We start from the raw sequence: 5,492 nt of genomic DNA on the forward strand, positions 1-5,492 counted from the left end.
TTTAAAATATCATAAGATATTATAAATTTATTATTTCAATAAATAATTATCCTCATTAAAATATTAAAATAAAAATATAAAAACTAATCATAAAAATAAATAAACAGTTACATGAAATCAACATATAATCTTTATATAAAATTTTCGTTAATATTTCTTATTTTTAATTTTTAAAAATAAAATTACACTTAAATAAATTTATCATTTATATTTTTCCAAAGGGTGTAGAGAAATGAGTGACAGGGTGTTCTATTAAGGTGGTGTAAAGGTCATTGGTACTTTGTTAGCAAAATCTAGTCATGTTAAGGGTCATTGTGGCCAAGGTGGATGTGATCCTGACTTGGCTTAAATATTCTTAGGTCATGACTACTTAAGCAACATGTTAGACGTGCTAGTCATATTAGGACTCACATAACCTAGCAAACACAAAATAAGACTTGTCTAAGTAAGCGGTCATTTTGCTCGAAGACAATTTTCTCATCAAAATTCCATGATTTTTTTTTCAAAATATTTGAAACTAAGAATGTTTAAATTGTTTATTTAATGGTGTAAAAAGATTCAGCACCTTAAAAAACCAGTGAAGCACCTAAAATTTTGAAACTTACAGATATAACGTAGATTTCCTATGCCAATTTTTGTCAAAATCATGTTAGAGAAACCATTCTTTCCCAAGCAATATTGTTGTCTAATTAGACTAACCATTATCATTTATATTTATACATATTTTGTAATTAAATGAGATAAATAATTTTATTTTCATTTATTTATTTTAAAAACGTTACTTATTAAATTAATTTTCAAACTATTCTTGGGCCAGAGTAAGAAAAAAGAGTTTGGGAATAACTTTGCCTTGAAGGCTTATTTATTTTCATTAACTGGTACAAAATACGAACATAAGTATATATTTATGGTGTTATACTTCATATTATGGTCTTTCACATGACGGCCGTTCAATTCCGTCAAGAACTGCGCACCGTGACAGCTTGCGTCGTCATCATATGCTTGAATTCCACAAAGTCGACGAGCCCGTCGGAATTCTGATCCACTTTGCAAATCATAAATTCCACATCGTTGCCGCCGGCCAATCCGAGCCGACTCAGGACGCTCTTCAACTCCGCGGCAGAGATATAACCGTCGCCGTCTTCGTCGAACACCCGGAAAGCCTCCTTCAATTCCTGCTCCTGCTCTTCCCCAGTGGCGCCCTCCGTCGCCGCGGCGCCGTAGCCGAGCAGCTGCTCCGCCACCGAGCGGTGCAGGGCAGCGAACCCTTCGAAGTCCAGGCCGTCGGAACCAGCCTTGAAGGACCCGGCGACTGTTGATTCCAGCTCGGGCAGGGGAATGGGCAGGCCGAGCCTCTCCAGGGCATGGCCGAGCTCGTCGACGGAGATCTGCCCGTCGCCGTTACTGTCGAAGGAGTCGAAAATTCTCCGGAGCTTCATGCCGTTTAGACTCGGGCTTCGCAGCTGGAATGACGGAGAGGGCCGAATCAGCTGCTCCTCCGGCGACGAGCGTACGGTCTGCACTTCATCTGATGGTGGTAAGAGGGACAGAGTTTCCATGAAACTCTAAAGCTGAAACCGCCTATGGTATATACACAAATACAGGAGAAAAGCCAAAGGAAGCGTGATCGAAACGCGCAGTGGTCTTACCTCCGATGATATACACACTGTATATATACACACAACTCACAGCAAATTGAGCACTAAAACGATTCTGAAATCGTAAAGAGGGAGTTCACAGATAAATCGTTTCCTCACTATGAATATATATATAGAAGCGAGAGGAGCAGAGATCTAGTGGATCCCGCCTTCCGACGAAGAACCCTGGTTTGGTCTTCGTGGTTAGGTTCCGTATTTATGTTTAAGAAGATTCCAGGAGCCATCATTAGAGACCGTGGTTATGGTCATATGGCATCTGGGGCAATAGTTGTTATAGGAGTCTTTTAATGATCGGGGGAATTGCGGAACAGTCAAAAGTGGTTGGAATTTGGATAAATTTTTTTTTGTAAAGATAGTATTTGAATTATATATTTGATGGTGGAAATATATTCAGCATCATCAAAAATATTTAACACACCTAAAATTGTGAAGTTTAACAATTATAACTTAAATTTACAAAAATCCTTATCAAATTTTCTTTAAATATAATTAAAATTTTTATTACTTTCAGTAAAACTCCTCCGCTGAGTAAGACTACGCGTGATAATGTGATTTACGGATTCCAATGCGCGTGAGCGTCTTTTCTGGAAGGGCATGGGTCCCCACGTTCCACAAATGCGTAATGCATGAGTCGTCTCCACACTAATGCAAAAAGTAGGCACTTGCTTCCAATTTCATTTGTTCATGGAAGCGTAATGTACGGCGTACTGCAAAGTTGTGTTTAGATTTTGACTTTAATTATAATTGTTTGGGCAACATTGAAAATATCAAATTATAATTGTCCGGAGGATTTTGAAAAATTATTTTTATTTTTATGTTAAATTTGACAAGAGTACATCATTATCATTATGTCGATTATATCACTCTCAAAACTTTAAGATATCACCTAATTACCCGTTATTCAAAATCCTGTAAACTAAAATATATAAATATTTAATAATTAAAAGTTATTTATTTATAATAAATTTAAAATTATATAATTTTAATTACCATATTCTTTCATTCATATATATATATATAAACTATTGAAATCAAACTTATCTTTTCTAATAAAGTATATATAAATATAATTTACATCAAATAAATCACAAACAAATATATAGGGCGCGTGTATCTCATATATCAATGCCATTTTTATTATACTTAGTTGCATGTTAAATAAATACCATTTTTATTATACCTAATTGCATGTTAAATAAATTTGGTTTTGATTATATAATAATAATAATAATTTTATTAAAATAAATAAATTATTTATTATATTTATTTTTTAATTAAATATTTTTTTTATTATTTTTGTGAATATGTAGTTTTTGCAAATAAATAATTTAATAATTTTAGTAAAGATAATAAAATTTCAAATGTAAATATATTAAAAATAGTATTAATTTCAAGTATTAAGTACATTTATATTTTTAGTTAATAGTCGATTTCTAAGTTGCTTTATCCTACAAAGATATTAACATCATCTAAACTTGAGATATATAATAAAAAAAACTACAAACTTTTAAAAATAGCACAAAAACAAGCCAATGTTCATATCATTTTCAACAAGTTCTATCTTCCACATACTGTAATACAACAAAGAAATTAAAACCAAGGTTCATGAAAATGAGAAGGTATTTTTGATGGGACTCAAAAATTTCGTAGCATTCTTCTTGTAGCACCAATCCTTTCTTGAATAATATATCAACTATAGAATTTTGTTCCCTTTACAAATGAGCAAATGAAATGTGGAAAGCATACTATAGGTTTTGTATGTCTTGAAATAAAGGTTATAGTTGTTGGAATTATGATGCATGTGTTGTACTTGATGGCAACCCTCTCATAGAAGAACATCTCACTTACATATAACTAGATCAATCTACAGATGTGACTAAATGCATGGGATGCAGGACAGCTCAAAGGAATAAGAAGATCAAGTTCTAAGTATGACAAGTTAGCCTTGCCATCAAGTCCAAAGGGGGAGATTGTTGGCATTATGAGACAAGTGTTGTCCTTGATGGCAACTCACACAGATGGTAGATCATAGTGCAGCAGATCAGTAGTAAATAATTGATGATCAAACTACAAAGAATGAAGAAAGAAGAGTATATACGCAGGTTCACTATATACCAAGTAGGCTATACACGCAGGTTCACTATATACTAAGTCGCATATACGCAGGTTCGCTATATACCAAGTAGGGTATACACGCAGTTTCATGCACGGAAAAGCGCGTACATGTCGGAAAGCTTACTTTTGGTCCGTGGTAGTTAGTCCTTGGTATTTGAACCTATGGTTTTGGACCATGGTATCTCGACAAGTGTGTTGATCCCAAGTATTGGGCTCTTGGTATTGATTTATTATGGTTTTGGACCATGGTATTGAGCAAGGCCTAAGACTATAAAAGGAGAAGAAGATCATTAGGCAAGGGCATCCAAAAAGTCTTGAATATCTGATGAAGGATGAGATCCAGTATGCAGGTTATGGGTTGATGATTCATTACTTGATCTGAGCTAAGGAGGGATCTCACCGGTTGATGGAGAACAAGATCTAAGGAGAGATCGAGATCAAATGGTTTGAAATGAACTATCTTTATGATTATTCTAGATCTGCATACTGACACATGTAATATACTATAAATGCTATGGGTATGACCGATGTCTGGTACAGCTACAAAGTTATAAGAAAATATTTTTAGATCTGTACGCGAGTTGTCTTTGGCAAAAGCGCGTATGTACGCGGGTTTGATTCATCGTAGTAGCGTATACATTATGAAGTATAATATTTGAAGTTGCAGATGGGTCTGATTGTTATGGCAGAGTTCTGTAGTCTGTTCTAGTGACAGTGTTATTAACAGGGTTTCAATGTTTCAGTGATTCAGAGATTGATGATGTTAGTAGTGATTGTTTTGAGCTTCAATGATAGTTATGGGTCCAGTATGAAAATTGGATGAAACGTGGCCTTTTAGATTATGTGTTGTGCTTCAGGAGTATCCAGTCTGAAAATGTATGAAACGTGGTACCCGGAGGAGAGAAGATTGTAGGCTGACGCCTACGTACTAGTATCTTAGCTAGTACAAGAGCAAAGGGGGTTGCAGCTCCCATCCAGGAGAGTCTGGAGAACGAGAGAAGGTTGTAGCCTTCTGCAGGTTGTAGCCTGCGTGCTGGTAAAGGACTGCACCAGTACATTGTAAGAGAAGTTTCTTAATAAAGGAAGATAGAAACAAATTGCAGCAGGTGGTTTTCACCCACATTGGGTTTCCACCTTATATCATGGTGTTCATGTTTGTTGCTTATGTGTGTTGATCTATCTGTTTTACTGTTACTGTTGATTGTTAATATGTCTAATAATGTTCTGATGCACCCATTGAAGATCACATAACTGAATCATGAGTTTAATGGTTATACGCTAGTTGCAATAGACATAGTCGCGTATATACGCGGGTATACTTAACTGAAGTGGCATATATAAATCTGAGTATGAAAATGAAAAAGTTTTATTGATTAGATAATACTGATTCACCCCCGCCTCTTAGTATTATTTCCAACAATTGGTATCAGAGCAGGTACTTTGGTAGAAGCTTGATCGCTTGAAGGAGATCTGTGGAACTATGGGAAAGAAGCTTAAGAAGAAAGCACCTAAGAAGAAGAAGACATCTCAGAAGAACTATGACAGTGGGAGAATTGATTGGGGATTAGGTATAAGAAGCTCTTCAGATTCAGAATCAGATTCAGAATCATTTCAGAATGAAGATGAACTATCAGGTATGAATTTGCTATCCTCTGATGTCCCGGCTATCTATCCATTTGGAAAAGATGAAAGTGATAGCGAAACAACTGAATTTTCTCT

The 5,492-nt window shown here is 35.3% G+C and overlaps 1 pseudogene; it reads right to left on the reverse strand.

Annotated features, from left to right (window-relative positions):
- Window positions 1-839: 839 nt before the first annotated feature.
- LOC149159409 (putative calcium-binding protein CML27) lies at window positions 840-1,853 on the reverse strand (annotated as a pseudogene).
- Between the last annotated feature and the right edge of the window lie 3,639 nt (window positions 1,854-5,492).

Source organism: Pinus tabuliformis, chromosome 5_2 (genome assembly GCF_031772625.1).
Source record: "Pinus tabuliformis cultivar Carrire ecotype Pingquan chromosome 5_2, CPIR1, whole genome shotgun sequence".
NCBI lineage: Eukaryota > Viridiplantae > Streptophyta > Pinopsida > Pinales > Pinaceae > Pinus > Pinus tabuliformis.